This window comes from Corvus brachyrhynchos, unplaced genomic scaffold (genome assembly GCF_000691975.1).
Source record: "Corvus brachyrhynchos isolate BGI_N302 unplaced genomic scaffold, ASM69197v1 scaffold136, whole genome shotgun sequence".
NCBI classification, from domain to species: domain Eukaryota; kingdom Metazoa; phylum Chordata; class Aves; order Passeriformes; family Corvidae; genus Corvus; species Corvus brachyrhynchos.
In genome coordinates, this window is record NW_008239080.1 from 199,128 (window position 1) to 207,323 (window position 8,196).

At 38.0% G+C, this 8,196-nt stretch overlaps 1 protein-coding gene across 1 annotated transcript in view; it reads right to left on the bottom strand.

The window, feature by feature from the left end:
- Positions 1 to 7,692, bottom strand: part of KCNQ5 (potassium voltage-gated channel subfamily Q member 5) — an 83,278-nt gene extending 75,586 nt beyond the window's left edge. The window contains exon 1 of the mRNA XM_008637609.2: positions 7,603 to 7,692. The gene's annotated coding sequence lies outside the window, so the exon portion shown is untranslated. The remainder of the gene's footprint in view (positions 1 to 7,602) is intronic.
- Positions 7,693 to 8,196: the final 504 nt, after the last annotated feature.

Genomic DNA, 8,196 nt, shown 5'->3' on the forward strand with positions numbered 1-8,196 from the left:
CCTCCTGGCTGCCAGGGCACTGCTGACTCATGTTCAACTTGCCAGGTCCCTCAGGTCCCTTTTCACGGCACTGCTTTCCAGCATCTCATTCCCTGCTCTGTCTGTACATCCAGGGTTGCTCCCTCCCAGGTGCAGAATCTGGCACTTTCCCTTGTTTAACTTCATGTGGTTGGTGATTGCCCAGCCCTCTGATTTGTGGAGGTCTCTCTGATGGGCCTCCCTGCCTTCGAGGGAGCCGACAACTCCTTCCAGTTTTGTATCATCTGCAGACTTGCTTGGTATCCCTTCCAGCCCTGCCTCCAAGTAATTTATGAAGATATTGAAGAGGACAGGGCTGGTGAAGGAGCCCTGTGGAACCCCAGTAGTGACAGGTCACCAGTCTGATGTCACCCCATTCACTCTAACCCATAGTGCCCAGCCCATGAACCAGCTCCTCACCCATTCCATGATGTATTTATCCAGCTGTGTGCTGGACATTTGCTTTAATTCACATTTTTTAAACTGAAACTTGTGAACATATTTCTCCTGTTACTTGAGGAAAGTTCACATTTTGACTGCAGCAAGCTGTGTCTTCACGTGCTTTGTCACATCTCTGTGAAGTGACTGAGTGGATTGCAGTTTTTCTATGTTACTCATATGGTGGATATCCCCTCGACTGCCAAACAGGTTTTATATCACTAACGTGCTGCCTTCTTCAGCATTCTTTTCCTTTTGACATTTAATGGTTTGTAGAATTTTTTCCTTACATATTATTTTTAACCATGTACTTTGGCTTTCCTCTGGGGACATATTCTGCATTTCCATTTGGCAAACCAATATTTCCCTGACAAAGGTCAGGTCTGAATTTCTGATAGAGAGTTTGATATCTATCCATTTTTACTGTTGCAATCTCAACTGTTTGTTGCCTGTTTTAAGGAGATAGCTCTTGATCTCCATATCAAACTCTGGTATTAAGCCAATAAAATTCAGTACTGCAGGATCTAGCATAAACTATTATAAATCTACATCTGTGGAAAATATTACACTTATTCCTTGGAGGTGATTTCCCATGCTACCTTGTTATCACTTAAAGGGATAAAACAAGAAAGAAGACATGTCATGGAAGAGCAGTTTTGCAAGGAATCTTGCTTGCTTTTCCTTAAAGGAAGTCCAGGACAGCTGGTTTGGTCCTTTAGCACAATGTGTTGATCAACCTAAAAGGAGATATGCTTTGCCCTCCTCAAAGAATTATATCCTTATTAATCTGAATCCTGCCACCCCATCACTGACAGCTAATCCTCCCCACTTTCCATTTCTAATCTCAAAATCCTACTAAAGATTCTGTGATCTCCTAGAGAAAATGGCCCCTTGAATGACTGGTTAAAAGGCTCTTTTAATATGTTCTCTGCTTTTGAATATTAATTCTCTTTGTTTTAGGAAACAAAGGGAATCAGAAACTGATTGGTCTCAGTACCAGTATCTTCTCTTCCGAATTTCTGCATATAGCTGTACAATGTCATCAACAAGATAAGCTGAGTAACAGCTCTTATATAGGAACTGATAAAAATAACATAAATGAGTATAATGTACCTATTTAGAAATTCAACACTGGCTTTCTTACTGGGGGTTAGAATTTTATTATTAAAGTTGTACCGGGTCATGAATTTGTTACATTTTTCACTGCTTGTGGGTTTGCTATTTCCATTCATCTTTCTTCACTGCACATTACCACCCATTTCTCTACACATGCCCTGGTCATTCAGAGGAATGGAAAATAATTTTGTGGATGGTATTTCATCCAGCAGCCACTGACTTGTGGTAACTCCAGTGATCTTGTTTAACACAACTGATTGGTAGTTCTGCCTACCTGGGAATTGCTCTGTCAGTGACAAAATCTCTCTTGCCTTCTACTGCATTTGCTGCTGAATGCTGTAGCACTTGAGGTACCTGTTCATAGTTATCCTACCTTCTTCAAGTGATTCAGTTATGAGATTTTTTTTCCCCTGTTTGTAGATCACATATGCAGTTTTAATGATCTTTAGTCATCAAACCCATTTAAGCTTTCCCAGTAGAACCTAATATATTGCATTTTTAATTACAATAGAAAAATGATTCTGTTCAATGTGTGATTTTCAATCTTTTCTTTACAAAGGTAATTTCTGCTTAATACAGAATAATAAAAGAAAAGAAAGGACAAAACATTGTTAACACTATAATCAATCCCAGAACCATATCAATTATAGGCTTATGCGAGGATTGAGACATCTTTATTCTCTGATCTGTTGAAGTGTACTTATCGCCCTCAGCATTGTCGACAATATATAGAAACTTCTGCTGACAGTATATAGATATCTCTAGAGTTTTATGTGCACTGCTGTGTTCTGTTGTTAGGAAATAGTTTTTATGGTTGCTTTCATCTCTCTCTCCATAGATACAGTGTGTACTTGTTCGTTACAGAGCTTTGCTGGTTGGTTGGGAGTGCCAACACTGCCTTGTGAGAGAAGAATTAAGCTTTGAGGACAGCCATTGTTTTTAACTAACTCCGTCTTTTAATTTACATTTTTGTTTTCTGTCAGATTTTCTTGTAATAACTTTTAATTTCAGCAAAGTGCATTCAGCATTTAAATTTCCAGTGGGAAGTCTGCTCTGTTTCTACACAAAGATTCACAAGCAGTTGTGATGAACTGTAGTCCAAATTTTTGTAACAACAGTCAGCTGTGACTTGGTCAAATCCGTATACATAATAGGAGAGCATCAATGTAAACAGCAAAGATGTGAAAATATTCATTTTGGTAAGGTAAGGATATTTTTAAAGCTAACAGGTAGTTTATTATGACATGGTTGAATTGTTTTTTGCTCATGTTATCACGTTATTATAATATTAGTGTACATGAATCCAAACAAGACTGAAAGCATGAAGGTTTTTACCTTATCAATGTTATATTTCCCTCTCTTATTCTGTCTTTGATAACATCAGTGTTGTATGTCTAATGTAATTGTTTAGAGGCCTCGATGAGGAATTTTGAAATTTCAAAGCTAAGAATTGATTTGGAAAATAAAACACTAGAAATTAGTGTTTCTTGAGAAATACTAATTTTGAGTTTTGACAAATTCACTGTTTTTTAGATCAGGGATAAATTAATCTGTTTTTCTCAGAAGAAGATGCGACAAAATTCCAGTAAAGGGTTTATACCTTACTGTTGTTAGAAATGTATCTATAACTGAAATCTTTCAAGATCATTCAGTTTTTCTTTTTATGCCTTGATAGCTGGTCCTATAGAGCCATCCATTAAGTCTTCTATCAGGTCTGGTGGTCTTTTATCCAAGCATGGCAAGAGCATTCAAGTGCTCGTACAATCTAAACTGAAAAATGCCATGTTTTTTTTAACTGAGCCCAAAAAACATTGAGTGGATTTTTAAAAATCCACTCTGACTAGCTTTAAAATGCTGTAGTGGATTTATATGATTTCATCCTTGTGAACAGACTTATTTTCTAGAGCAGAGAGAAATGGAATATACGCTTACCTGCAATAGGGTAGCTATACCCTATGTTTTTAAAATCAATGTGTGCCCTCTTTCTTTTACACAAAAATATTAGGAGAAAAAAATCCTGGAAAGATATTAATTGCAAGAAGCACTTAGTAGACTCTCCTTTTGGATTCATCTAAGTGACCACAGTACATGAACAAACCAGCTTCATCCTGTGCATGCTGTCTGCTTTTATATCTTTGGGAGCTATTTCTGCCTGAAGAATGTGTTCCTAGAGTACATTTTCAGAGGCCTTTATTCTACAAATCTGGGTACAGCTTTCTACACCAGCCATTTTCAGAGAAAAGCACAAAACAGATTTGATAAAACCAGTTCTGCAGAAATTCACTTGAGTTTCTCAATCTCCCTATCTTGATTAAAAATTAAAATTATGAAAAAAAAAGGGATGCTTTGTTTGTTCAAATAAAAATGATATTTTGTTTCCTACAATCTCAATCTTAGTTTTAAGCCAGAAGTTCTAAAAAATCAAATACACAAATGATATTTTACCCCAGGCCGAATGAAGGATTTAAACTGATCCAAGACCTTTTTTATTTACTTCTCAATTTGTCAAATCTTCATGGGTCAACTCAAATTATTTTATCAATTTTCTTGCATTGACAGCAAACAAACAGAAGTGAACCAGAAATTCACATAACTTTCAGCTTTAGTTGAAAATGAGCTTAAAATATAGAGAGTTTGGTCAAGAGCACAAATGACCTCCAGTTCCAGATAATATTCCTTCTTGGCTGCCTTCCCTAAAAGATTTGGTTTTGCCTTCACAGCCTCCATTTTACTCTGCTTGTGTTTATTATTTGATAAACTGCTAGTAAATGTGCTTGTAGATCAGCAATACACCAAAGATTATTTTCTTGCTGTGTTTGTTAGATTCTCAAGCTGCTTGTGGTTTATTTTGATGCTGAAGTAGATTTTTATTCTACTGCCTGTCTGGGATATATCACTGCTACAGCTCAAGTGCCAGAAGTTGTGTGCACAGATGAGGCTAAAGCACAATTATCATTATAGGCATAAGGAGTTTAATCTGATGGTCTCCTCCCAGTTACTCTTATTATTTCTGGACACAAATCTAACCAAATTAATTACTGATGTAACAGTTCAACATTACTGTATGTAACATCCACTTAACTTATCTGCAGGACTTTCATTTTAAATATAAAATTCAAATATTAAAGGCGTTTCCCTTGACAGGTTTCCTGATAAGGACAAGATGCCTTGGAACACAGTAGTACTTGTGTGGATGCCAGAATTGAAGCTGGGTCCAACACAACACAGCGGGGCAGGTTTGCCTCGGCTCTGGGAGCAGAGCTCAGGCATTTCTGTATCCCAGATGAGTCCATTAACCTCTGCTGAAGCTCAGAAACCCTCAGCTATTACTGCTTTCCTAAACAATGATTTGCTTTGAGCTATCACACACTGTTGCATGTTTCTGAGAGAATATTTAGAATGCAGTGATTAGGAAATATGTTCTCTGCTCCCTAGAAAGGGAAGACTCAGGCAGATAAATGGAATTGACTGATTGCAGAAGAATAATCTTCTCAGCTCCTCTGGCCTTTCTGAGAAGGAAGAAAAGGTTTGCTCAGCTCATCTACACTTCCCTCTTTAATCTCCCTGTGTAATTGTGAATAGCTGCAATATGTCAAAAGCCACAGGTGCCAGTGCATGCAGCAACTCAGGTATTAAGTTGAAGGAACATTACATTAGCTTTTTAGGCAATTAACATGGCTGTAGGGGAGACCATCTGGAATAAATCTGCAAAACAAACAGTTCACAGAAACCCAGCAGGCAGCTCTATGGATTGTTGTATTTGTACAGTACTTCATTAGAAAATAAACATATAACTTCTATTTCAAGCACAAAGCACAAACAGTATTAAACCAGATCTGATAGTTAATAAAGCTGTCTTACTAAATGACACATTTGGAAGAGCTGTGTGAATCACTGCAAGGAAAAGGTTGCGAAAACTCTAGTGGCTGCAGTTAGGTGTTGGCACAGCCAAAACAACTGCTCCTGAGTTAATGTAGAAATGTATTTTCCTCTTGGTTTGCAGCTACAAAAGCCTGCTTTGATAACTGTTAATATCAGCTAATGATTCAGTATGTAGAGAAGGGACACACCATGCATCAGCAAACTGCAATAAAGCAGTCAGCTTTAGCCTGCTTCTGGAACTTCATACTTTGCTGTGTTTATATATTTCTCCATTAGAGACCCACAGCAGGAGACTCAAAATTCGTCATCACTAGGTTTATTCCTGCCAAAGGTTTGCTGAACACAGTAGGCTATAACATAGAAATGTTGGACGAGGCTAGTATTGATGCTTCAAGAATCAACCATCCACCCTCTTCCTCCTTAAGGCCTATTCTGTGCTCAGAGGAGGCCATGGGATGTGCAGTTGGAACAGTTAAGATGGACAAAGTTCATCTTGGAAGCCATAGCAGCAAAAAGCACCAAAGTTTCCCCCAGTAGACACTGAGCAACTCTGCTCAGCTGATGGACATCTCTACAGGGACTGGTGCCTCAGCTATCAGAGCTCACCACACCTCTGCCCAGTGCTGGGAGCAAGGCCAGGGCTTCACAGACTTCCTCCACATTGTGGCTCCTGTGAGACCCATGGCACAGTAGAGGGAATCAGCCAGCTGAGGAATCAGCAGTAGTAAGTGTACCAACACAATCAACAAATATGTGGCTCATGAGAAATGCATATTTTATGTCAGAACAAATGGCATTTCTGCAAACTATTTGCATAAGTATACAGGCAAATGGATTACTTGTCACAAAAGCACCTTCTATTACAAATAGGGTATTTTCAGACTAATAATATTTTCCTGTTTTCTGTACCAAAAAATGTTAGTAATTAGTGTACCAATTACGATAATATAACTAGCTGCAGAACATTCAAACAAACTTCCATTTGCCAAGTGTTGTTCAGATTCATAAATAATGGGTCTAGGTATGAGTGTAGGATTACATCTGATCATTTCTAGCTGGTTTAATGCCACCTGATCTTTTCTTCAGAGAAAGAAGAAGCACTAATACAGCTAGGAAGAAAAACGCAACATTTAGCATGGTTCTCCCTAATTAGCCCTGCTAAGAAACCATCTAATGGAGCAGGACACCACGTACCTGCACCTAGCCAGCTCTGGACATTTAGTTCAGGAATTTTGGTGCAGTGGCCTATTGTGCTGCAAAGACATAGCACACAGCATAATTATGCTTATCGGCCTGCTCACACCCTAATTAATTAGGGAGCTGTTCTGAAGACCAGAGCTTTTGGATATATACAGTGATGGCAGTTAAAATGTTGGCATTTGTCAACAGTTACTTCACCTCAGGTGCTACCTAACAAGCCACAGTCTGCTGAATACACTGAACTGAAATAACCATGGTAACTCCAGGTATACAGTGACGTTTTAACGCTCACTACTGCCTATCCTCAGGCCATTGCTTGCAGAACTAAATGGCCCATCAAGAAGAAGAATAAAATGGTGTCTGTACAATGCATGAAAAATGTTAAGCACTTTTAGGGATTAAAGCCATTTTCATTTACCTCAGAAGGGAAAAAGGAGAAAAAGGGAAAAAACATAATACAAAAGCACGTATTATGAAGAAATAATGAAACTACCACATCCTACTGCAGCAACTGCTACTAAAATGTCAGTATCTACCAAGAGCTATCCCAAATTGGTATCTAAGATACCAAAATTAATTCCTATTTTAAGTGCCTCTTACTACATACTGACTTTATAAATTACAGCAGCAATATCAAAGGTCTTTCATGCTCAGTCACTGCCAAACTGCAGTAGAAATTCTATCAGTTATAAGCCACAGCAATTCTCAAGCAAGGAAGGCAATGCAGTACAATACTTTATGAGCACTGTCTTACCATCTGACCTGTTTTTCAATAAAAAGACAGTGCAATCCTCTATTTTATCATCTTTTCATCATCCTGATGAAAAGTCTGATTTTTTTAAAATGTTCAGTTATTGTGTTATATTACTTCCTCCATGGTGAGAGAGAGGATTTGAATGTATACAAAAGTATCTGTAAAATTGTCTTGTATTTAGAATTTTCACTTACCAAAATGAAGAGACAACCAGAGGCAAGTTTTGTGTGTTCAGGAATAGTAGAAAACACGGACAAAATCAAGCAACCAAACACAAGGAGAAAACTGAAAAAGAAAGAATATTAATAATTGTTAATATTTTTCAGTACCCTGACCCAGTATCTGTATTGATCCTACTTCACCAACATTAATAGAAGACTGTCTTTGTACAGTCTTCATTAGTAGAAGGGAATACAGGCACTACTTAGTTCATTAGAATAATAACCTGTTATTAAATCCATACCTTTCTGAGCAGCACTGCTAGAATTAACAGAAACAAGATTTTCTTGGGAAAATGACCCAGTATACACAGACATTATGTTTTGCATCACAGTCCTGTACCTTTATGCAGTCCAGATAATCTAAGTGTCTTTAAAGAAAGATCTCCAATGGGACAGTTGTTTCCCAGGTCTGAAAAATCATTTCTCCCACAACTGATCACAAATATCTGCTGCACAAGCTTACCAAAGAGTTAAGTTACATATCACACCTCTCTGTCCATCTGAAACAACCTCCTTCTGAGCAACAGACTTCATGTACAAACCACCAGAAGTGAGAGGCAGTCATTG